This window comes from Molothrus aeneus, chromosome 5 (assembly GCF_037042795.1).
Source record: "Molothrus aeneus isolate 106 chromosome 5, BPBGC_Maene_1.0, whole genome shotgun sequence".
In the NCBI taxonomy this organism is placed as follows: Eukaryota; Metazoa; Chordata; class Aves; order Passeriformes; family Icteridae; genus Molothrus; species Molothrus aeneus.
In genome coordinates, this window is record NC_089650.1 from 58864038 (window position 1) to 58891634 (window position 27597).

At 38.2% G+C, this 27597-nt stretch overlaps 1 protein-coding gene across 10 annotated transcripts in view; it reads right to left on the minus strand.

The window, feature by feature from the left end:
• MAGI2 (membrane associated guanylate kinase, WW and PDZ domain containing 2) overlaps positions 1 to 27597 on the minus strand; it is a 705904-nt gene that overhangs the window by 588453 nt on the left and 89854 nt on the right. The window lies entirely within an intron of this gene.

The window sequence follows — 27597 nt, forward strand, 5'->3', positions numbered from 1 at the left end:
AACATCATACTACTATTACTATTATATTGATATGCTATTTTTTTAAGATGCCTTGTACCTATCACATTTCCAGAGCCAAAACAAAAATAGGTAAGAAGAGTGATGAAATTTTATCTACCAACTCATAAAAAATAAGTTAGAATAAAAAATTACGTTTCCCAAGCTTCTCTTTTTCCCAAGGACTGCCATGTGTTACCACAATGAGGCTGAAAAACCACAGTGATGAAAAACTAGAAGAGAGTTATGTGCACAAACTAAGATCCATCCACCGCCATTCTGTTTAAATGCTCACCCTAACACCAGAACCAAAGACTGTCAGTCTTTGCCTTGTCAGGCAAATGATACATTCCTCTGGAAAAAAAATACTGCCCATAACTCCCACACCGGCCATGTTACACAGCTTTTGCATGCATCTGCTCAAAGCAATAAAGCAGATCATGGTCTCAGTGATAGAAAACATCCTGCCCTGAGGGCTGATAGGGATTCTGCAGAGGCAAAATGTCCTTGAAAAAAAAGCAGACTGGGTAGAGCAGGTAGGTGAATATGACTTCCTCCCCCTGGCCTCATCTAATTTCAAAGAATCCTAGAATTGTTTGGGTTGGAAAGGATCTTGGGTCTTTATAAACTGATATGGTTTCCTGTGAGGATAGGGAAGTTAACTGAAAGATCTCTGAAGAAGCACAACAGCAAATGCATTCACAGCCAGCAGGACAGACCCTGCCAGAGCTACCAGTGGGAGGGACTGCACACAGCCAAACCTGTGAGTGATGACCTCTCTGAGATTAGGATATTTTAGGCAAACAACACAGTTCTTGAACTCTGTTCCCAGTGGGATTCAAAAGGGAATCATGCCCATGAGTTCAGCATGCCAACAAGGAGGCATTGAGCAATAAATCAATAGCCAAACTTTATCATTACACAGCTTGGGGCCACAAATTCTAGTGGGCTGAGATGGGATCAAGGAATAATAAAAGAAACATTGCAATATTATATTTAGAATAATTTGGAGAGCACAGCATGAAGATCTGTCCAGTGATGAGAAGGATTTCATTAACAGAATAACAACATTATTCTCTTTGCAACTCAAACTAATGACAAAGTACATTTGTAATACACTTAGAACTAGAAAAGTGAGTTTTGTATATTTTTAAAGCAACTGTCAATGTTGTTACATTAGAGCTATTAGACTAGATAATTTTTTTAATCTATTCATTTTATTTTTACTATTCTTACTTTACATTTTGCACAATAACAACTTACGGACTGTTTTCTTTGTTAGACAATTTGAGAGACATAAAGCAGATTCCATCAAGCACACCGGGATGCCACTGCTCTTCAGAGCACAGATTTTCATTTCAGATCAAATTCTTCCAGCCAGTTTCTGCCCTGTAGCATTGTATTTGCAGGGGAATGCCCCAACAAAGGCAGGAATGATGCATCTGACTCCATGTTCTCAGAAGGCTAATTTATTATTTTATGATACTATGTTCCATTAAAGAATACTATACTAAAGAATACAGAAAGGATACTTACTGCATGCTAAAAAGATAATAATGAAAACTTGTGACTCTTTCCAGAGTCCCAACACAGCTTGGCACTGATTGGCCAAGCAAAACACAGGAGAAGCAAATGAAACAAGAATTGTTTTCCTTTTCTCTGAGACTTCTTAGCTTCCCAGGAGAAAAGTCCTGGGCAAAGGGATTTTTTCAGAGAATGTGAATGCCACACTGTAGTCCAGTCAACTTTCAGGCACTGTTGGTTTGTTTTCCTGTTGCGCAGGAAGAAGCACAGACTGTGTCGATGGCCTGTTCTGTGCAAGAGCTGCTGGACAAGACACAAGTCTACTCAAGCACAGCAATATTAAGGAAGAGATTAACCCCAGGTTTTCCTAAAGCAAACTCTGAGACTCTGACATGAATCACAGAGCTCAGGAAGACAATACAAAACACCTACAGTAATTCCAGACATTAGGTTTTAGAAGACACTGTGGAGCTCAAAACAGGAAGGTACAAATTATAAATGACTAAATAAGGAGTTTTTTTTACCCCTGTTGTTTTAGTAAAGTGTTTCTGTATTTAGAAATCAATGATGTATAGAGACTAAAATAATGCTATATAGACAAATACACCATTTAAGGAGCTAGCAGAGATTATCAAAAGCTTGTAATAAACCTTTTGAAATAAGCATTCAAACCCAAGAAGGCACTGAAACACATTCTTCAACTTTCAATATAAATTGAAGTGAATAGACTTGGCACTCAGCTCTTCTGAGAAAGAGCTCATAAGACTCTTCTCTCCAACTCAGCACAGCTGGAACCCAACTGTGAGCTTTGTTACTTGAGCAGCAAAAAGGGAACCTCCAGTCCACAGTCAGCACAGTCACTGGCAGAGCTACTGTAGTGATGCAGCCATGGATCTCTCATCCAGGCATCCCCCAAAGCCTGCCCCTCTCTGTGACATCCCTGAACTGCTTCAGAGAAAAGAGACAGCCACAGGACTGCACATTTGTGAGCCAATAGGCACATTTATTGTCAATAATTTCCATAACAGGTAAAATGGTGTTGTATGGAGCTGGCCTCAGTTCCTAAAATTCATCTTAAGCTTTTGTGGTGCACCATGTCAGCTAATGGCTCTGACTTTGCCAGAGTTAATACTGCCCATTATGTTACATTTCACTGGCATACCAATGGCAGGACTGCAGATGCCAGCTTGCAAATCCCACCCCATGAAGCCAGACACCCCTGTCCTGGCCCATCCCTGTCCCCACAGCCTTGCCCATCCCCTCTTGGCTGGGTCTGATTGCTGCTCCTCTCCCTGGGTCAGATCCTGTTCCCCACCCACAGCTCCTTGACCCCTGGCCCCAGGAACCCCCTGGCAGTAAATTTTGAGGGTGTGTAAGTAATCCACACCTGGAGAACATCATGTTTGAATGTGGGAGCCCAGAACTACCAGTCCACATATAAAACTGAGCCCATCTGATTTATCTTTTCTTAAGAAAAAAATTTGGAAACAGCTTCCTAACAGTCAAAAAGAGCGGGGGGCAGTGGCCTGATCTGCTTCCAAATGCCTCTCTTTGCCTGTAAGGGAGAATGCTCCAAACCAAGAGCTAAATTTAAGAGTTATGTGTCATAAGATGCTATAATTGATTATTTGACCTTTCCTTTGGTCATCTCACCAATAAACAACCACCATGTTATCTGCATTTTACTGTTTTATCACAGTATTCTACTTCAAAAAAAGAAAAAAACAAAATCAGTGGCTGATCATGTTTCATCAATACTCAAAAAATTACCCTCGTATGTAGTATGAGCAAGGCAGGAACTGCCAAGACTCTTAACCAATATGACTCCAGAAACAGATGGTTATTAGGAGGGTAGTTATTATAACAGAATAATAAGTCTTACTCAGTTCTTTATCCTAAAGCTTTTTTTAATTACATTTGAATAAATTTTCCAGACCAACATAATTACTTGCAATATCACCTGCTTCCTTTACACACCAGGCAGACAGAGATGGTGGGAACAGCCCCACTCTTATTCTGGCAGTGAAGAGTGATGAAATCTTGACTCCAAGAAAAGACTAACGTGCCTAATTTCAGTCTTGGCATTTAAAGTAATATTTTTGAATTGAGGAGTCCAAATATATCTCTTGCATCTACTTTCTTCATTTACATTTTCCCTTTTAAAAATGCAACATTAAGCTCCCAAAAGAAAAAAAAAGGTAATAAAATCACTAACCTGAGCACGATCACAGAGAGGGAAGGATCTGAACAGTGCTTAAACGCTGCTAAAGAAATATCCCTGCACTGGCAAGGTCACTGCTGTTTCATGGCTGGGACTCTGCTGACTGGACACTGCTAAAGCAACCCAGTGGCAGTCTGGTCTTCTGAGGAAAACAAACACTTAAATATCAAGCCCACTAAGCACATTTTCTCTTTGCATATGTTTGAGATTTTAGCTTAAGTTCTCATAAATTAAGTGTCCTGCAGCCTTCTCTGCTTTCTTTCTCTCTCTCCCTTCCCCATTTTGTTTCCAGTGAAAAATCAGTGCTCATGAAAACTGCAGAATGGGAATTTCAGAGACTAAAGGCCTCTAATTATGTAGAAAAGTGCAAAAATCTATCCCTCCCCACTTAACCCCAGGAATGCCTCAACCCCTCTGTGCAAGGATCACATCCCTAGAAGGGTAAAAAAGAAATTGTGCAAGGAAACAGTTTGACCTTGAGCTTTCTGCTAAGCCTCCAGTGATGTTAATTATTGCCAAATCTGACAAATCTCCCCATGGCAGTGTCACCTTGCTGTTGGAAAATACACTGGCAGCCAAGTCACTGGAAGGTGGCCACTGCAAGAACAGCTTGTTCACCAGGGGCCTGGGTACCACATTGTCTAAAACCACTGCTTTGAACTAAAAACAATAACAACAACATCATACTGTAAAACTTAAATTGACCTTTTCCTCTGCCACCCCACCAGAACAAATTTCTATTGATTGAAAAAGAAAAATTGCTTAGCAAAAAGCAAGGAAGCATTCTGCAACAAAAGACTCCCTAAACCAGAAGGCCAGAAGTGTTATCAAGTTTATCTTCTCATGGGATCTGAAACTCAAATGCAAAGCCTTAAAAAAACCACATTGAATACACTAAAATGAAACCTATATATTTTGATTTTAAATTATTTCACTCAAGTTATACCAGAATAGAAATCATTTGAGAAAGCTACATTAAAAAAAAAACACAAAACACTTGCACTGACTTCGGCTGCTGGCATCTCAATTCCAGAGTTTTAAATATGCATATCTACTATAATAATTTAAAGTTGACAGTTTCCAGAGTTTCTCACACTTGAGAAAAAATATTTCTATTTAAATGTGTAGCCAGATGCAGTCACCAGAACAGCTAAGGAACCTTCACTGGACAGGAAGAGAAGGGATGTAAATTTCCATTATTGATATTTAGATGAGCTGGACCTACAATAGATTTCTACCAATGTTATCATATAATAAAGCTATAATTTAGATTCCCAAACTGATGCAAACCCATACATTATTGTGATGTGCTTGGTTAGTGTACCTGTTGGCAAAGTACCTTTGACATAATTAGGGTAAAAATGACTTAAGTTTCAAATTCTACGCTTCTGGCTCACACATCATTATGAAGGTTGTATGGAAACATCTTGAAAGGAAAATCTGGTAATACATTACATCTGAGACTTTTCATTACCAACAAGAAGTGATTAAATACTAAATCACTAAACAATTCAAAACGTGTTTTAAAAAAGGGCAAACGTGAACTTTGCCTAAGGACAGAGCAGTGCTTTTAGAGCAGTGCACCTGCAGTCACCCTACTCATTTAAGGGCATTTAATCTGCTCAAGACTTTTAACCTGGATTCATGCCAAGTTTTAACCTTCACACAGACCTCTCCCCCTGACCCATCCAGGTTTAGAGATACTATCAAATCATTGACTCATTTGCTAGAAAACACTTTTCACTTCAATCAAGGCTGGGAGCCATCTACTTCAAAGGGAAGATACTGGTACAAATCACTTATTCAGAATCTGTACAATGCACTGCTGAAAATACCTCTCATCTCCCCAAGGACAAAGTACTTCTGCAGCAGACAATACATCGACTAATCCTAAAGCATTAACACACAAAACCAAAATAAAACCCACACTAGAACAAAAAAAAAAATCTTAATCAAATAACCCCCCCCCAAACACAAATAAACACATACACACCAAAAAAGCAACCAAAGAGGAAGCCAGTCCCTACCCATACACACAGATCAGTGCTGTGCCTTTGCACCACCACAGCTTTACAGCAGTGCTGCAGCATTCATCTAACACTAACAAAAACTGAATAGCTAATGCTAGCAACATTCAAACAAAAACTATACACATACAGCCAGGAAAGCTTTTCTTGCAACATTTACTAAAACTAAACCATGCACAGCAAAAAAGATTAATCCAGTTATTATATCTGCATTACTGAAGTCCTAGATGGGAGTTAATCAAGCAGTGGAAAAACCTTGAAAAGCAGCAAGGTGGTACAATGCTGTTATCCAGATTTTATACACAGGTGAAAATATATTTAATACTCAATATTTTAAGTAGTGGAGACCTTGGATGGGCTGAGCAATTTCACAGTAGAGAGACATCTATATGGTGATTTGTACTTCTGGCACAGACTTAAAATATAGCTGATCATCAATTATCTGGGCAAGGAAAACATATTTAGTGTAAGATTCTTAATTTTTTCCCTAGGTTTTTCTTGAGTAATTTTAAGATACAATTTCAGTCCATATACATTGATATGAATTGACTCACTCTGGAATCAGCAGTTTAGCAGAGAACAGTGTTTGCAAAGGAGCTGCAACATAGAACATACACAAACTAAATGGGTAGGGGCCATAAAAGCAGAAGATATATTAAAAAGCCACAGTTGCTTAGAGCAACTTCAGCTATATCTTAATAAACACCTAAAAAACTTACAGAAAGCCATACTTAAGGGATAGCCTTCCACATGTCTGCAATATGATCTAATCCTTTTTTGTATGACCTTATCCAAATGGGCAAGACCTTTGCCCATTTTAATGTAAAAGATGGATGGCAAAGTTCATTCAATGAACAGATACTTAAAATCTGCCTTTTTTCTCAGGCAGATATCTGGGATGTTCACTGTGTGACCATATGCTTTAGTTTAGCATGCCCCATTCAAACATGCACTGCAAACAGAAGCAATTCATTTGCTAGTACATTTTTTCTAGTATTCCTTGATATGATCTCAAGCATCAGAAATATTAGTTCACTTTCATCAGACTCTGTCTAGGAAGATAAAACTAACTGAAATTTTCAGATGAACTTCAAGACAGTAAAAAAATAACATATTTAGTGATTTGGTGCCCAGTTAGCAAGGAATACAATATCTTATTTTCTAGAACTCTTCATATTATTTGGGCTTTACATATCCAAAGCATTCAAGTTCTCTGCCAATTCTGAGTGTTCAGCATGCCTGTAACTGCAATCCCAACTTCTATTTTCTGTGAAAACTCACATTTAAACAAATTGATTAAAACAATATAGGAGTTCAGAAGGCATCAAGTCCTTCACAGCAGCACTGAACTTTTTCTAAGAGAAGAAAGTCCATTCCCTTCCTACCTTCCAATTTGATTCACTCCATGTGTGAAGATTTTTTTCTGCATGAAATGAAGCAAAGTTGCAAAAACCATTCATGGTGAATCACAGGAACCATGAACCTCACTGTTTTCTATGTATAAAGATTTTCAACTTCCTTGTCTGTTAAGTGTTCTCAAGCCTTCAATTTCCTTCTCTGCCTATGGGCAGGAACCCTTCTACCTAAATCCCCTCTATCCTTTCCTCCAGTGATGCATCTCGTGCCACCATAAGGAAGTGGGCAAACCCCTCTGTCTGGCATTTCAGGCAGGAGAGGATCAACTCAGCACTGGGCACATTAAAAGTGAGAGGACCGTGAAGATATCATTGCAAGCGTACCAACATCTACACACAGCCAAGCTCCCTTGGGCAGGCAAGCACAGCTTGCTGTGTCACCAACCAACACCTGGCAATGAGACAACACAAGACCGGCTGGAAGTGGCCAGTGGCACTGCAGGGGCTCCAGTCCCTGTCCAGGGCAGTGGCAGTGCTGGTAACCAAATGGCTGCATAACATGAATTGCATCAGCAGTCTGGGGATATGGAAACGCATAAGCAGTCTCTGTCCTGACCCAAGTGCCCTGACCTCACTCCCTAGGCTGCACCACAGCCATCTTCAGCAGACAGCTGGAGAACCAGAGAATGAGCCTCCTCACCCTGAGAAGGTAATTTACAGCTCTGGAGTCTGAAACACTGGCTTGAATCCCTTTATGTGGGAAGTTTTATCATTCACTTTCTATAGGCAGTGAAGGACACTGGTACCCACAGCTCATCTGTACCATTTCTAACCATGTTCACTGCATGTGCCTTGAGTCAGTTTGGAGCATTTAAAATCCTCCCTCAGGCCCAGGAGCCAGTGAGCAGGAAACACCCAGGGGTTCTTAGCTCCTTTCCAGATAAGCAGCCAGAGCTGCTCCATTCTCACCCACAGTCTCCAAAGGAGCTTGAGCAACAGCTCACTCTTGGGATTTTGCTTTGCTGGGGAGCTGTCCTGAATTTAAGTCATGAATTTAAGAACACAAGTTTACATTTTGGTGTTTTGCTTTCTTTTCCCACCTGAAAAAAATAAAGTCTTTAAGGTTTTTCCTAAACCAGATCCAATTAATTACCTGTGTCTTTGTGTGGTATTTCTGTTTCATCAGTGGTGTTTCAAGTCCTGTTGAGTTTTACAGGCAAGCTCCTAGCAACATGAAGAAAATATATTTCACCTCTAAATTAATATTTTAATCTGGCTACTGACAGAGTACTCACCTACTTGACCTTGAAGTTTAAATGAAATCTTAGTCACATTAAGAGTCATCTCACATGTTCCAAAGGTACACTGGAAAGGAACAACAGCTTACAATCCAGAGCATGGTTCTGACCAGGAGATGGACAAGTTTCCTGTTTCAGGGTCACTTGTGGGTGAAACTCTACCTTGGCTAAAGTAATCAAGACCTTTGATGTTGATTTCAATGAAAACAGGGTTTCATTTTAAAAGGGGAAAAAACACCCAACCCAGCCCATAATGAGAGACATTAAACCTCCAGCAGGAGAGCCCTTAAAGTTCTCTGCACACAAGCAGACATTTGGGCTTGCCTCTGTCACTGCTTCAAGCTCACTTGGAAAGCACAAGCAGTTGAATTTCTTAAATTCCTAACATGTTTTCTTATGCTGAGAGACTTGTCCTTTACTGTTGTTATTATTTCTAAAAATTTGAATTATTTCTATTGCAGTTATCCTTTTGATCTCTGTGCTATTTTTGCTGAAACTTTTCAAACTACTCCAACATTTATCTACTTCCCTAGAAGCCAAAGAAGGAAATTTGTTCTTGAAAAAGGGGTAGAGGGGGAGGGGGGAAGAGCATTCCTTACAGTCACGTTTTAATACGGCATTTCAACACTAGCATTAATTAAACACCACCTGTTTGTACAAGCTGAAGAACTGACCCCACTAGATTTAAAAGCTAAAGAAAAACAGGATAAAGCTATCAAGACATACTCCAATCCCACAATATTTGAATTACACATATCCAGTTCTGGCTTTCCTCAGTGAACAATAACAAAGTTTGAAGGATTAAAAAAGTCTGACATTTTCAAATTCATTATAAGTATCTCTTATTTCTGTATTTTTTTCCCTTGGTATGAGCTAAGAAACATGAAAAACTAATCTCATGTTTTCCTTCAGTTTGATATTGAGTGGAATTATTTGACCTCTCTTTTCTTATGCTCATTTTCACCACTCCTTAAACATCTTTCTGTCATCTCTATTGTACCAACAGTAGATGGCACCAGTAAATTCTATATTCATTAAACACCAAGGGGTTTTGTTGTTGGTTTAACTTCCATGGCTATATTTTCCTAAATGTATTCTATGGGGTTTTTTTTCTTAATTAGTCACCATAAAATATTCTACTTGTGAAAGCCTCTTAATTTATTGGCATATGCTTCATTAAAGTATCTGCTTGCTATTCACATGTTTAGGATAATAACACCTAAAACTATAGCTTGATAAAAAGCCAAAACAGTAATTTTCTAATTTAATTATTCACTAAAATTGCATTAATTTAATAATGGCAACTTGGATTTCTGCTAGCAATGTTCTTGTTTTCACAGAAGAAATTTTTTCCATGTAACTCAATTTAAACTCATTTCACAATCACGTTAGCTTATTTATTTAGCTTATACATTTAAAATGCAGAAACTAGGCAGCAGCTCTGCTGGTGTTTGGGTCAACATGTTCTTTTACCCTTCTATTTATCTACAGGCTCACACTTATTTGTGCTATTCAGGTCTAAGCTTAACTACACAAACACTGTTGCATCAGAATTTTTTCTAGATATAAAGTATATATATATTTACAAATTAAAATACATACATATAAAAATTTTTAAAATACACTTCTGCACAAGAAATAAAATATAGCAAGGTCTAGAAAAGATTCAATTTCCCCCCACATACCCCAAAGCAAACCAATCCTAAAATCTCCATTGGGGATACATGTATTTAGTTTACAAGAAGTTCATTTCACATTCTGCAGGAATATGAAAACACTTCAAGGAACTATTATAGCTGAATACATTTGGTCAGATAAATTCCACTTTTAATATTTTTCAAAATAAATTATTAATTTAGCAAATTTTTGATTAATTTTTGCAACAAACTTCACTCTACCAGAAATGAAATCATAATTTGGGTTACTACATACATTAATATCTATGTCATCTATACCTATCTCTCTCTATATATGTACCTGCCAACATAAACAGCAACCAACAATGGCCACAAACAGGAAAGGTTGAAAAGAGATGATTCTTTAGAATCATCATTTAAAAATTCAATGAAAAAAACATTCCTGGGCACTGGGCAAAAGCATCAGAAATCTAAAAGGAAGGCTGTCCCTGTGACCTACAATAATGGATTGCTGACCTATTGAGTTCAGAGATCAAAAGGCTTCCTGCATCTCAAGAACATGTCCAAGCAGGCACTTAACAGCATTCAGATCAATGGGCTTCCTTTCTCTGTGATCCACAACATCCGATATCCGCACAGAGCTGATGCTCAGCCCCGCTCCCACCCCAAACTAATGATCCCCAAGCTCCTGTTGGTGCGAGAATGACTCGTGTCCAGGTCTTCACGTGAAGAATCTGCCACCCCCACAGAAAAGAGAAAAAAAATATGTTTGCAAACAGTCATGGTCACTGAGATACCACAAAATGACAGTGAATTAGATAAAAGGCAGCTGAATACCACAGCAGTGAAGCACATGAGGTTTTCAAAAGCTTGCATAGACCAGAAGTAAAAGTAGACATTTTCTGTTTGCTACTGGCCTATGCCTTCAGGGGAAATAAAGCAGGAGGGAAAAAAAAAAAAATTCTTTTAAAACATTAAGAGTAAGAGCACAGAGATGGTGGGCAATAAGCTATTGGCCCTTACTCATGCATAACTCTGAATTGTTTATCAGCCCACTCCAACAGGCTGACCTCAAAGGCAGGAGAACATGAGGAAGTTCCTTGGGGCTGTACTGCTCTTGAATCTAAATTAACAGAAATCCACCTTCCATCTAGAAAAAGACTGCTTTAAACACTGAGTGATTTGCAGAGAACCTAACGAGGGATCAGAGGTATTAAAGTGTAGCCTACACCCAGCTGGTGCTGCAATGATGTCTGAGCTGTATTTGGCAGCCATGTGGGGCACTCAGGCTGGAGGTCCCACTCAGTTCATCCTTCAGGGCACCTTTCACCCTTCTCCTTTGCTCCAATCATGTCTATCCCTAGCCCTGCATTTGGCAGGAAAAAAAAAAAAAAAGTGTTTGCACACACATTTCCCATTTGGAACAAGCTCGAGGGGGCTTTTTGCCACTCGTTTTGTTTGGTTTGTTTTTTTTCTCCATATAAATGAATTTTCAAGCTGATTAAGTCTTCATTGTTAAAACCCTTCCTGGGATACTCTGCAAAACCGCATTGTTGATCTTTCTGCTTCCATCTTATACTCTATTTGTGATCCCTCATTTCAATAATACATATATTTTTTAGGATCATTCTCCTTTTATTCCCAGATGAAAACAAAAAGAAAACAAAACCAATCAAGCAGCCAAACACAAATGCAAATTTGAGGCATTCAAAATAATTTAGAACATCTAACTTCAAGCTGCAACTTCCTCTGCATTTTAAAAAAGGGGAAAATAAATTTTCCAGCTTTTGGAATTGCAGCACTACTAGAAGTAATGAAATCAAGACCAGTAAGATCTAGAAAAGCCTGCCTAGTGCTCAAAATTCACTACAAATTAATATTTGCAGCAATATTTTAATTGAATCCCCTTCAACCTCCTAACATATTCCTTATATTTTTAGTTAAACAAAAAAAAAAAATCTCATTTTTTCTACCAAAAAATTGCCCAGATTAATACAATTGATATAATTAATATAAGTTTGGATTTATAGTCTCTGCTTTGTTCCAATATTATACAAAAAATTTGTAACAGCAATACAATATCGAGAGTAGTACAGAAACACCATGTTAACAAAATTCTACAATCACAACCACAAACCAAAAGGTAAAAAGCTTTTGATATTCCACACAGTTTCTGTTCTTCCAATTCTGGCATGACAATCATTGGTGGCATTACAGCTATCTGCTGGAATAAGCAGGTATAATTAAGAGCTGTAATTAAAGTACTCCAAATCAGTCTCACAGTAAGTGCAGTTATATCCCCTACACTACAGATTCTAGAATTTGGTATAATCCTGGGATAAATGTTAAGTGAAGAATCAATAGTGTTTAACTTACAGAAGATTTGGAAGGATAATAATAACTCTTTAAATAAATATATGGAAGTGGCTGCTACAAATAAAAGAATCTCTTCTCATTTACAGAACTGCAGTAAGACATGTTGAGGTAGGAGAGATGGAAAAAAAAACACTGGTATGAAAGGCACCAGAATGGACTGCCTGGCCACAAACACTATGGAATTTCCATTACCACAGATCTTTAAGAAAGAGCCAGATAAACATCTGTCAGGAAGTACGTAGGTATAGTTGATGCAGCCTCCAGATAAGAGAGGAGCTGGATGAGTTCTCAAGTCCCCAGGCAACCCTCTCCTTATTTTAATTCTAAGTGATACAATTTCTATATTTTTAGTAATTACCAAAATTATAAAGTAACTCTTTTAGCAGAAACTTCCTGTATATTCTCACTGAAGAATTCAAAAGACACCAAATTTTCTTTTTCTACCCCTCAAAGTAAAAAATCTCAAACTCCCAATACACTGTTACAATCAATTTTTGTACAGTAACTTTTATCAGTTAACATTTTAATAATATGTACTATTTGCAGAATATAGCTACAAGCCAAAATTAAGTATATAATAAATAAAATGGGATTGATTTGATCTTTGATGTTAATGTAACAGTTTTCCTCAATGACAAAAAACTAGTGAAGGAGTTCCCATTTTACAGATAATTTTATTTAACAGACCAGAACTTTATAGCATGAATGATCTAATATGTGTCAAAATAGAGAATGTGTTTTCCTATTTCTTTGCCAAACAATGTACAGATGTGCACATGCACTCATACAACTGCATGGCTGAGACTGACTGGTACCTGAGACTTGTTGTGACACTGAATTTCAGGAGTTACACACATAGCTGGTTTCTGCCTGGTGCTGTTCACCTCAGCACCCATGTGAGGGAAGACAGAAAGCCTGCTTTAAGCATTGCAGCACCTCAATAAGCTCCAGCCTGTGAAAAATCCTCTTAGGTAAACACCACTTGTGTTTGTGTAAGTTACACACATCAGCCCTGGTGGATCACAGCCTCTATGAAATATCTGTGAGAGTTTATCAGTAGCATCTTACTCATATCTATAGCACAAATATAGGACTAAGGAGTGAGAGCTATCAGTTATCTACACATCCAAAATATTTCTCTTTGATTACCTGCCATTAGACCTTTATCACCCTCTCTCAACATCACTACTTACACATTTACTTTTTATCATGCAGCCGTCATCTGCATTTATGTGGAAAATCTGCTATGTCTACCCCAATATATAATTGGGAACATCATCAAAAACAAAAGGCATTTGCTGATGTGGACCGTCTGTGGGGTTTGTGGATTTGGACTCTTCCCAACATTCCTTTTTCTTTTTCCCTCCTCTCATTTCAGTGATTTCAAGTAGTTGGGGATTTTTTTAGAGCAAAGATTACACCCTTTATTTCCCAAACCATACATTCCTCATAACATTCAAATCTTTATACCTCTATCCCTCTTCCAAAAGGGAAAAGTAAGCCACAGCTGAGCCAAATTTCAGAGGAACGTGGAGACTTCTTAAATTTTAACTTCACAAAAATGTGCTTAAATTCAATTATCGAAACCAGGTGCAGATAGGTCAATCACCAGAATTGCTGAGATGCAGTCAGAATTCCATTCCAGAATAAAAGTAATTTATTTAATTAGAGAGGGGAAGAAGTCCCATCACCAGCTAATCCTTTAATTTCTCTTGTACCTCAGGAGATATGGTTGCTTCTGTTCAGTATGACACATGGCAGTAAGTCTGTACAGTGCACTGTTCTGAAAAATAGACTTTGGCATGGAAACTCTGTAGCAGCAAGTTACCCAACAATTGGAGAAGCACTTCTGCTTCCAGCTTCCTCCTCTTCAAGACATGAGACCTTTTAAGCCTCATTCTCCAAGACCTGGCTCTTCCAGCAAAGGTTTTACTGTGACTACCCAGTCCCAGCTATCGCTTCCCTTCTCTCTGCCACAACTCAATTAATACAGTCAGGCTAAAGCTTTTTCTGCTTTACACAAATAACCTACAGAAACCCACTGAAACTGAGGGCAGGGGGCAACAGCAGCTCTTCTCATCCTCTTGCAACACATAGTAACTGCAGCATTAGTCCTGACACTGAATTTATTCTTGGGGGAAAGTGCTAAATCTTAAAGTACATAGAAATAAAAAGACCGTTGTGCATCCTATCAACTACACAGCACCAAAATTAAGATCCTCTAATTATGTTATTTGTTACCATACATTTACTCACAAATCAAGGGTGTACCTTTATTGCAGCGCACATCATAGCTGAGACAGGCACAATACACAGAGCATCACCATACAATTCCAGAAGTCTTCAACCCATGCAGAGTAACACCTCACCACTTCAGATATCTGCCCATACAGAGCAACACCACATCACTTAAGAAGGCTGCAAGCATCTGCCCTTCTTGCTCTTTAGCCCAACCTTTTATACCCCCATGTTGGTGCACTGCCCCTGTGTGCCCTCTGTTCCCTCTGGTGGTTGGTCGGCGCCCCTGGGCACTCCATGCATGGCTCATTAGCTCCAATATGATTCACCTGCTTCTCACAGCTGCACCCATAATCCCAATTACCACAAACTGTGCACCTACATACCTTATCAGAGCTACTCTGACTGAAGAATCCATTGCAGTCACTTGCTGTATGCTATATTTAAGGAAATTCCTTTCAGCGATCATCTAAATGACAAGCTTGTGCTCTTATCTAAAAAAGTAGTTGTGAACACTTTAGAAGTTTTGCATAAGAATTTTAATGAGGCTCTAGAGATTTTGATATCAGAGTATAGTTAATGCAACCCTGATTTTCACCCCAAGTTATTGTCGTATTTTTGCCAAATTTGAGGGTAATTTACTTAGTAAGAATCTGTAACTGTGTTTGGCATCAGCAAAGATGTTCATTTCATTGTTCTCATTCCCACTGCATTTAAGTGCCTTTTGTTATTTTGTTCCTGCAGACTTGTGGAAAGGAATAAGCCAGGATATGACCCTTATAAGTACATAATTTTTAATATCCAGATCAAGATGAGGTACCTCAGTTGTGACTTTGCATTCAGGAGTGTTACACACTGTGACTGACCTGTGCCTGCCAGCTGGGCCAGCAGCAGCTCCCACAGTGTGCCAGGTTCTGAGCTTGCTGCCATCCCTGCCAGGACAGCTCGGAGCAGCACTGAGGGCACTGCTGCTGTGCCTTCCCACGAGCCACACGAACTGCCTGGCTTGCCTCAAACACCTCCCTGGCTCCAGCCTGCCTTCCTTGGGATGAGGCAAACCAAAACTAACTGCTAGAGGACAATGTCTGTGCGAAGGATTTGGGAAACACAGAGGAAAACCTAAAAGAGCTCTCTCAATCTCGGTCTTCACAGAGTTTTACCCAAACCATGGGGATTTTTGTATAACTGCAAAAGAAGTAAAACTGCAGTGAAAACTTGAAAAGCTGCTGTTTAACTGAGAGACTGATAATATTTTTCTATGCAATTCTGATACAAAAGACATTAATACTGCTTTTGCTTCCCTGAAGCACAACAGGTTCAGCTAGTTCAGTCCTACAGCTCTTGGGAATGATATCCCATTGAGTCAGTGGGACCTAGGTCTGATTTACATTCCAGGATTTTAAGAAAACAATACATTTGTATTCAGTGTGCAGAGGGAATCTGGAGTCAATTAAATCTGTAAAACAGAAATGGACCAACACTGAGGAGGATCCAACATCTCAGTCACGCTTGGCAATCTTCTCCTCCAGAAGCATGTGACCAAATTACAAGTCAAATAAAATGAAGCATGAATATTTCATTATGAAGCACTTTAGAAATAATTTCAAAAAAATTAAAATCAAAAACCCATCCCTAAAAACTGGCACACAGATTCTTGCTGGAATGCTGAATTTGCTCCACCAGCCTGCCTTATTTTATAATTAACCCTTCCCAACACAACTTCCTTGAGGAAGAGCAAGATCAGGATTGTAGAGATTCTGGTTACACTCTCAGACTGACATCTTCATTTAAGTACAAAGCTCCTGTGCAGATTTTACTTCTAGAAAGCAACTTAGGCTTTTTGAAACTTAATAGTCACAACCAAAATTTAAAAGAATGTGAATAGTTTGAATGAAGACCATTTTATGAAGTCCTGGGCAGTCAAATAATTAACTATTCCACTAACTTCAAGAAATGTAAGCAAAAAGTGGGGAAAAAAACCAAGCTATAACTTTCTTATTTTTGCTTTTTTCAGTGACCAAAATACAAAATGTTGATTAACAACATGACTGTTTAATCATAAAAAACCATCATGGCATAAGTGCCTCATTCTTCACGAGTTCTCGTTAGACGTCATCCTCATCCAGAAGAGAGCGCTTCCAAATTTTCCATGAAGAAGTATTTACAAAAAAAAAAAAATTTATTATTTATAATTTATTCTACATTCACATGCTGAGTTCTTCAAGACCACTCAGGGTTATATATTGGTAGACCTTAACTCTTGGGAAGAGAAGAGCTCAGCTGTCACTGTCATATTTTCTGAAAAATCCTTTTGCCAGGATTTCTTCTCCTGGGAAGCTGAGAAGACTCAGAGAAAGATGAAAATAATAATTATCTGATTGCTTCTCCTGTGTTTTATTGCTTTGGAATGTGGTCGGATATTGTTTATCAAACAGGTGGGTGGTTGATTGGTTTAAGGTGAATTGTTTTTTCTTAATGACCAATCACAGTCCAGCTGCGTCGGGACTCTGGAGAGGGTCACAAGTTTTCATTATCATTCTTTGTAACCTGCTGTCTGCATCCTTTCTCTACTCTTTAGTATAGTTTTAGTATAGTATTATTTAATATAATATCATATCATATAAATAGTAAATTAGCCTTCTAAGAACATGGAGTCAGATTCTCAATTCCTCCTTCGTCCTGGGGACCCAGCAAATACCACACTCAGCAGCATCACCGCAGCCTTCGGTTAATCAGAGATGGTTAATCAAAGATGAGGAGCGAGCCTGCAGAATGTTCATGTCCCCGAGAATTCCTGAGTGGAACAATAACATCAGAGAGATTCACTGCTTCACATGCACCCACAACACCTTGTATGTGTGTTTTGGGGAGCAGTTGAGCACCCCTCCACCAGACTGGGGCCTGTGCTGGCAGGCAGCAAGAGGCAGGCATGGGAAGCACAGGGAAGAGTGGATTTCTTTGCCTGACAGGACACCTGAAAATGTCAGATGGAGACCTCTGTCAACACACTGTCCTCTTGCGCTCCTGGCAGCCAAAAGGGAGATGAGATGAGAGCAAAGCAGAAGAACCCAGACAGACCTGACAAAAGAGTGCTGTGGGTAATGAGATACGGCACACCCCAACGTGTTCTGACAGCGCCGGTCGGGACGAGATGCCCCACAAAGCCAATGCAAATGCCAGACAAGGATCAGCAACTCCACTCAAAAGTGCAGCTTGGAAAAGCCAAAGGTACAGGCTCTATCCTGCATGGAACAGAAGAGGCTGCAGTACAGAGTGACAGACTGTGGGAGTTAGCACAGTTTGTTATTCACTCAGTAAGATGTTACCCAAAACAGAAGAATGAAAAAAGTGTCTGAAGAGCAATGTTTTGGTTTAGAGCTATGCAAGCGTGGGGGACTTTCCCCCTTATATTTCAGAATTCATAAATATACTAGAAGTCCTATAAATATATTTCCCTAACTAGATTTTATTGAAAGCAAAGAAATAAAATTTTGATGAAGTATTAAAAAGCTTTTGCCACTCTCCTCTTCTTCCTACTTGTCTGATGTGTGAGTCTATTAAAGCTTCAGTGACAACTATTCCAACCCAGTTATAGAAGGTACAGAAATAGGCCTAGTAATAAATCCGGCCTTTACAAATAAGGATGCACTGAACTGGCAAATTCCTACAAGTCTGACATTTTCACATTGTTATTGGGGTATTCAGCTTACAGACACCACCAGTGGATAGAAGTTCCAGTGATTCCAATGTCCTCTACCATGATGTATTTATTAGTCAGCAAGATAGTAAAAAAAAAAAAATAATTTTGGATTTGCTTTTCCTTTCAGAAATAGGTAAAGGGCAGACAGATATTACACAATAAAGCAGGTATTACACAAAAAAGCTGCACTTTTGAGAATTAGAGAACTTAAAATCAAATCCATTACCTTCAGTTAATTAGGACCATCCCAGAAAGTATTCATTACCATGTAGCTGGGTTTGGGGTTTTTTATCTCTTCACTCCTGCTGTGCATTTAATGTCTTACTGTTCCCTGAGTTTCTTTTGACAAATGAAACATCTTTAAATACAGTAGAATTGAATCCATGCAGCATAAATGTGCACATGTGTGTGCCAAAATAAAGCTTTATCTATATGACATCACCTGCCCTGGAAAAGGCCCTGTTCAGACACTTCAGCAGGACAATGTGCCCTGAGAGCCACAGCCCAGGCTCTGCAGCAGCCTCTGCTGTCAGGATGGGAGAGCTGGCATGCAGACTCCATGCTGTGAATGTCTGCAAAAGTCTGCCTCAAACGTGTAATTCAGTGAATTCTGTTTGTTCTTTCTGTGTCCTGAAAGCTGTCTGAAGGAATATCCTGTCACATCTTTGTGTGCAAGCATGTTGTTTTTTCTTGAAAAACACACAACACACATACAAACAGCTTCTCCTCAAGTCATGGTTTATTTGCTGGTTCCCTCAAAAGTTATTCTGAGGACAAGTCTTAATATTTTCATGCTGGCAAAGTCCATCTCAGTAAGAGTAAAAATAGCAAGAGAGGGCATGTGAGGCACACTTTCCTCATTTTTAAAATAATTTTTCTTCTAGATTAAAAATCCACGGTATTTTATGGCCTCCTGCAGGGCGTGTGCAAGCTTCAGTCACTGAGTAGTACTACCCAGCTATAAATTTTGCATTGCAGGCTCAGTACATGCACTTAAAAATAGCCTTGTGGTAAATAACACCATTTGTAACTTCTCCATTGTGCATCACACAGCCAAATGAAATTGCAGATGAGTTATTTCTGTTTCTGCAGTAGTTCACTGAAATCGTAGTCCAGTTCAAAGGTTGTCTTTAAACTAATTTATCATCATTTGCTATTATAAGAGTGCTTCAAATCCACAGTTTCATCACATTCCAGTGCACCTTAGGAAGGGAAAGATGCTATTTGATCTCTTGGTCTAATGTTACACCTGGTTTAAAGTCTCTACAAACAACTCCCTGGAAGCAGGCAAACATTGCCACAGGAAATCAGCACAAACAAAGCCCCAAAAAGCCCTGAAGGATCAATCTATTTGATGCACTTCTATTTTAATCCACTCTTTGGTAACAGAGGATGGTAAAATATCTCTTAGTCTTCCATTATCTGCATCATGAAGAAAATAGCAGTGAAGACATATTTTGCATCTTCAAACTTTGTGACTTGTCATTTCCTCACTAATCTTACAGTGTCTCCTAGTCCAGTTATTGTATGCAGAGGTAGGATCCCATTTCTCTCCTGTATTCCTTTGTTTTTTCTCTTGTATTTTCCTCTCTTCAACTTGAATGATCTAGTAGTGGCAACAAGATGCATCACTGTTCTCTCTGTTGCAGTCTTTAAATGGCCTTAAAATGCTGGACTCCAAAATTCTTGTGTCAGAAATGTTGGAGGTTTGTAGTTTTTTGGCTTTTTCTGGGGTGTAAATGTTCAAGGAATAATCACCATAGAGTAAAATTTCCACAAAGCATCCTCCACACTCTGCTCCCTAGAGATAAACAGAACTGACTGTTATAGTCCAAAATTTAACTCTCTGGAAAGGACACTTCAGAGGCAATGATTAATACATGCTTTTTAAAAACAAAGAAACAAAACACCCAAACTCTTCAGGGAAGTGGTCACAGCACCAAACTTGTGAGAGTACAAAAAGCAATTGGACAATGCTCTTAGACACGGTGTGACATGGTGCGACTCCTGGGGTGACCTCTGCAGGCCCAGGAGCTGGACTCAGTGATCATGATGGGTCCCTTCCAACTCACCATATTATATGACTCTATGAAAAAAAAGAGCCAAGCAAAGGTCTATCAAGAAGTCTTATCCTTTATTTTATTTTATTTTAAATATTTGGCCAGAATTTTCTAATTCTAGCTACCTTAAGTTTGCTGAGAGGAAAGAAATAAATCTCACTGACCCTTGCAAGATTTATGTTTGTGGTACATCCCTTTTGTCTCATTATGTTTTGCTTCTTTTATAAGAAAAAAAAACCAAAAAACAAGTAGGAAAATACAACCAACCAACCACATAGCCCCAAGGAAACACAGGGAGCTCTTCATCCATTCCTTGAAGCAGACTATATGTAAACTTCAAATCTACAGTTGAGGCTCAATTATCCTAATGATCTTTTCTAACCTGAATGATTCTTTGCACTTAATATATGCTAAATAGCCATTTCTAATATAGATAACATTAAATTAAAAAACTAACATTAGTCCCTGGAGAAGAGTGGGGCAGATATTTCACTACCTACTGTCTTACAGATGTTTTATACATTTTCTGAAGTGAGAATAAAATAATACAACAACGATCTGGTCTCATGTCATGGCTGTAAATGACTTCACACAAGACAGACAGAAGTGCTTTTAATTTGGGATCAAAAGATACACAAAGTTTTTCTCTCCTAGATTATTTTTCTTGAATGACAGCAGACTCAATCAGGATAAATGCCTTCAAAATACAGTCAGCCTGAAAGTGCTAAATCCACAAGCAGTTCACAAATGCCAAATCCCTTTTTTCATTTCACTCTTATGAGGCTGCAAAACTGGATAAGGAAATTATTTTATATGTCTTGTTTTCTCCCTTCCTTGCCTTTTTTGATAGCTACTTTGTGACGTAAGCTTTCACAGGACAGGAATAGGAAAACTGGTGGATGCTCATTTTTCTGCTCTCCTCTATGTGTTTATTGCCTGGGATTCTCAGCAATGGTTTTCTTCTTGAATTTACCATCAGGAAAGCAGGAAAAAAATCTAAGATGAAAGGGAGTAGTAGAAGAAAGGACTCATTGTAATGCCTCAATTATGGAAGAATATACCACCTTAAATATTAATTGGGCTCAACACTAGTCATGACACCTCTCTCAGTCCTTCACAGACACCTCTACCAGAGAAGAAGACACAGATTAAATACATTCCCTGCACCGAGTTCCTTCTCACCTATCTGGCCTGCCTCTCCAGGCACAGTGCAAGAGTTTTAATGAGGAAAACCACTCCTGACATCAGCACTCTCAGGATTCCTTGTTATTCTTCAGAGCCATTCCCCAAAACAGTGCAAGTGACAGCAGCTTCTTAGAAGAGGGGCCCCACAACCTTCCCTACCACCCAAAACTTGCAACAGATTGATCCCCATGGACTTGTATGGCCTCCATGGGAATATGACACATGGATCTATTTCTCCTATACAGGCAGTTATGCTACAGCACCATGGAACTTAGGGGTTTTAATCCACATTAAAAATGAAAAGTTAAAAAAGCAACCCAAAAGTATTTCAAACATAGCTATTTCTTTTGGCTGAGCTCTCAACTGTGTGGAAAATATCCTACTCCCATTGTAATATTCAGATGACAGCCAGGACAGCCACGACATTATGATTTTCTGGAGTGGAATAGAATTGATAAATAGTTCAGGGAAAAAATAAAATAATAATCTCAGCCTTGCATGTAATTTGATTTATTTTCCCAGACAGATTTACATAGGCATTACCCACAGCAGTGAAATAAAAATTCACATCCCAGAAGAGTTTCATAAAAAATGTCAGTAGTGAACTACTGAAATCAAACTTTCATGGCAGTTTCAGGAATACACTGATTGGAGAAGAATATGAGTGAACATAAGTTTTGCCTTTAACAGGTCATGTAAACAAAGTGAAGAGCTGTTGAAGTGTACTAACTGTAAATACTGAGTTTAAACCACATATTCCTGGACAGGTGATAGCTCTTTCATAAATGAATGAAAGATCTTGCCATGCAGGTCTCTGAATTCCAGACTGGCTTAAAATACATTTTAACATGTATCATTCTGGAAGAACAGAATGAAATTCACTCCTCATCTGAAGATCATTTTAGCTGCAATATTTTACAGACTAAAAAATCTGCAAGTAAAAATTAAATAAAGAGGCACAAAACAAAAGAAAAAAAAAAAACAACAAACCTCTCACCAAAATAAACCTCAAAAAATCTGCAGAACATCCATGTGGAGCCAGGCCCATCATCTTTAAAACAAGACATTTGGTGGAGTTTGGCAGGCAAACAAAACAAACACAAGTCTGGCAAAAGTATCTTGCTAGGGAGAATAAGGAATAAAATATGATTGCTCATTCTGGTAGAGGTGGGGAGAGGAATGGTTATGGCATGTGAATTTTGGAACTGACCCATAGAGCTGGGTAAAAATGAAAACATTTGGAGACACGAAATGGAATGCATTAAAATAAATAGGAGAAAGATATGCTCAAGTCAAATTGGGTTCTGCTAAGTGAAAAAGTTACTTCCATCTGGCCCAATGATGGAAAGATGCCTATATGTTTAAGACTCACAGTTCAAAATTATGAAGCAAGAGTCAAGTTATGGAGCCATGCATCAGATCAAGACCCTTTCCTCAATTCATTATCTCTGAAAGGGAATGCACGGAAACATTTCCTCAGTAGTACATAGCATAAATCTGTGTGCATTTTGAATCCTGAGAAGGGTCAAAATGAAATCATAAATATTGAACCACAGAATCATAAAATTCTCCAATGCATTGTTTCAAGAAAAAAGAGAAGAAGAAGAAGAAGGAAAAAAAAAAAAACAAAACATTACACAAGGTGTTTGAGCACATCATTAAGCAAAGGTCACATTTTTTCTCTTGATGGAAGGATAGGCAGAAGATACAATTACTGTTACATAGATACATCCAAATCATTCTGATTTTCCTCTGGAGTTTCCTCCCAGCCTAATCAGTGTTTACTTCTGCCCATTATCAACACCTGAATAAATGACTTTGGGTAGTATGAACTAAAAAACTGACATTTGTGAACTCTCCCTTTATTACTACTGGACCTAATTCTGCAAAGACTGAAGGGTGTGTATTCTCAGGTTCAATGGGATTTATAAAAATATTATTGATTACTCTCCTATATATGAACCTAAAAGCCAAAGAATGATGAATTTGGAAAAAATCCACACTTGAGTACTAACGTAAAATGAGAAGGGGTTACAGGAATGTCTACAAAATTTAATACAGATACCTTTACAGCCACAAGCTGTACTAGATTCTGCAGCATGTACCAGAATTTTAATCTTCACTAGCAACTGCCTGTTCAACAACTTACATTTTTCACTTAAATAATGTTTTATTTTTTGTTTAATAAATGAAAGCAACAATCCAAATTTAGAATGAATTGTAAAATAATAACAACTATTTTGAGCAACTAGGAATGCAAATAATTTTGGTAAGTATAAAACTATTTAAATGCCTTTTTTTTTAAGAACAGCTCTCTCTGATCATATTTCTGATGGGATGAAAATTTAAGTGAAATTCTTTCCAAGAACAAATTTTAATTTCTCAGTTCACACAAGCTTTTGGATGCCATCTCTAAAGAGATGTACACCTTTACTATGTAGCTATTCTCAATTTTAAGCATGCTGGAAAATTTATTCAGTTTATATCCATTTTTTTGAATTCAGGGTACTATAAGAGAAACAATAGGAAACAAATAAAATGTGTCATGTGCAGCCTTGAAATCCACTCCCAAATTAAAAAAAAAATAAAAAGAGTAAAATAATTTTAATTGTACATAGAACAGAGTAACAAGTGAAATATTTCAGCTCAGGAAAAGGGTTATTTTTAATTGACAGGAATTAGCAACCATTGGACAAAAACCAAAATAGTGTTAAAAAAGAAAATCAAAGGAGGGATATTAAAGGTGACTGACCAAAGTGTTAAAAATCCATGCAGTGTTTCTGTGTGGCCAAACAAATAATCCTGAATATTTGGCACGCGTAACCAAAAAAAGTGCCAACTTGGACAGAAGCAGCTGATAACATGGTGGAAGAAATGGCTGATGATCTCCCCCTAGACTCCTGTGGCCTTGTTTTGTCACAGAAGTGGTGGGTTATTATAATGAATATTGAATACTATATTTAAAAAAAAAAAAAAAGAAACTCTACTCATCCCCCTAACCTCACTTCCCACCCCCAAAACATGGTGTTCTTTCTACACCACCAAGGCAAAGAAAACAGGTCTCCAGATATTTGAAGGATTTTTACCCAGGGCTTTTTTAGCCCTAGGTCTCTTTCTTACAAGCCTTCTGGTCTTACAGATTCCCCCACCACTTGCTCATTTCAGGAAAAACAAAAATGGTCATATGCATGTCCCTGTGTTTAGTTTTCCTCTATATTTTCCAATATTTTTTTATTACTTCATGCTCACAGTGGTTAGTAGAAATACATCTAATAATAATGCTCTTTCCTGAGATTAGAGTGATATATAATTGAACTAATTCAATGTTGCTTCCTACAGAGAGTTTTCATTTTTTACTTAATGGAAACATCAATGTTAAACCATTTTATCCCCTTTTATATGATATACTGCAGAAAAATCACAGTGTCTGAACATCAGTTCTCCATTCTAAAAACCATAGATACAAACCCTTGCAAGGGAAACAAAGGCAGAAATTCAGTCTAGACTCTGGTTTGTGATTATTTGTAAGCTAGAGTAAAGGACATTTTGGCTTGAAATAATAAACTGATTGTAAATGAAGCACTAGAATAGCTGATGATGAGGAGGTTCATTGGCACTGCTCTGGAAGGAAAGTCTGCATAAGCATGAAGGGCAGTTTTACCTAATGCACATTGTTAGAATGAGTAAATGAAATCAGGAATCACATATCTCTGAAGTAAAACTTGGAGTCAAACAACACTCACACAGCTAATTAGTAAATATATATCTGTAAGTATTTAAGCCCATGCAAACTGCTGAAAATTAGGGACACAAAACATTTGGTGCCAGAAGCAAACAATGCTCTCTTTTACCCAGCCAAGGGATGCAGCAGTGAATGCTCAACACTAAAAAGCAGCAGCTGCCTCCTGTGACCAAGGCATTGGCAGATCCTCCACTAGTTCAGACTGATGCTAACCCAGCAATTTTGCAATCTGCATCTCTTATCTTTCCATGCCCAACATCCAAGTCCTTTGTGGGGCGTCAAACAAGATCCTTATGTGGCATCAGCTGAGATCTGGACTGAGCTGATCAAACAGCCTAAGGCTTGAAAAAGACAGGAGTAGAAATAGAATTGGGTGTGGTCAATGAAAAACCTTTCAGAAAGTTTATAATAGGAAAGTTGTTAGCACTATAACACAGCCCACTTCCATCTCCTTACTTAGAGACTATTCTGCTTTCAGAAATTTGTTTTGCATAAAGGAAGGTGGGTCAACCCTTTTGAAGAAAATTCAATATACACAGTGATATTAACATAGGGTCCTGATATATTTATGGGACAATATTTAAAATTAATGTCTTTGTTAAATTACCTGTTTTCCTAAACGTTTAGAAGATGACACTTTGACAAGTTTAAGGAACTTGTGTTCTCCTATCTCATTTCAGGGCCTCCTCACATCAGCATTGAAATCAGGAAAGAAATGCAAATTTTTCTTAAATTATTTTAGCACTTCACAATTCTATGCTTTTATATTCTAAAACATGAGGGAAGTGACATAAAAAGTAAATTTTAAGTTGTATTTCTTTGGTTAAAAAAAAATTAAATCTTTTCTGATTTTCTAATCAATGCTGTACTTTCATTTCTATGTATCTGACAATGAAATTGTCAGAAAACCATCTGGGTATGATTTACCTAACTTTTTACTGTCTTTACTGATTTTACAGAAATGAAAAATGTTGCCTTTAAAAGAAAATATAATTAATCTAGAACCAAGCATCCAGGATCCAAAACCGAAGTAAGCTTCAGAAAGGCATTACTTAGAACTAGCAGTACAGAATCATCCAGATACATTTAATTTGCTTCCCAACAAACTAGCTCTAAATTTAGAAGACAGAAGTCATTCAGGTGAGAGCTAGAGCCTACAAGCAGATATACTGTAGGATCTGAACCACACATCTGGAGTTGGGAACTATTCCCAATTTATTCCAGCATGGCAGGAGGAAATCTTGGCAGGGTCTACCAAGGTCCTCTTTCTTTCCCAGGATGGATGAAGGAGCAAAATAAGAAGCTAACCCTTGGAAAAGTTTGTAGCTAGCATATTTGCTGAGCCATTGGATGTCCTGCCCAGAGCTTAGATGGGGCCACCAGCATGAAGTAGCTCTGCCCCAGCCAAGCATCAGCATCACTGCCTCATCTCCAGCTTTGGAGCTCCTCCCATGGAGCAACACTGCCCAGTAGCACTTAAATGCTTCATTCACAAGTAAAGCAAGGAGACAGGTCCACATTTCTCCTACTAGAATGGAAGAAGTTTTTCTCCACTGCCTCCAGACAACCCTTGGTCAAAGTTTTGTAGCTGTTTTCTTGGGACTTTTGTAGCTCCTCAGCTCCAGCTGTCCATGAATCAGCTATTTCATGACCTATTTTCCATATGCACATGTATTTTCCCTTATCTCCCCTTTTTCTGTAACACAGCAGTGTGCACTAAAACTAAGGAATGCAACTCCTCTTTAAGCCTTTGTGTTTCTAGTGTTTCATCTACAAAAAAATTCAAGCAGGCAATAAACTTTCCTCCCTCTGTGCCATTACTTGTAATGGTAATCTGTTCAGGAAATTGTCTGCTGCTGCTGAAATCACAATAACCATCTCATTTGCAGCAAGGCGGTCATATTCAAACATAAAATGCAGTAGAATGCAACCTCTTGAGACAGTCCTATGTTAAAGTTCCTAATAAAGGCCCAAACTCTTTTTCCATTAAAAGTACAGCGACTTTCCACTCAATTCAATGCAATTTGAATTGGGTCTAAATTACTCTTTTTGAACATTAGGTCAAACTTTCATCATGTGCCCTGGGAGAAGCCTGGTAATTCTACCCTGGGACTCCTTTCTGTTGGGCATTAACTGATTTTACATTATATACATCTCAAAAGAATTTCACTGCATGGTTATAAACCATTTTTTCTTCCAAAACATAAAGAAAACATTATAATCAGGAAAAAGTGAGC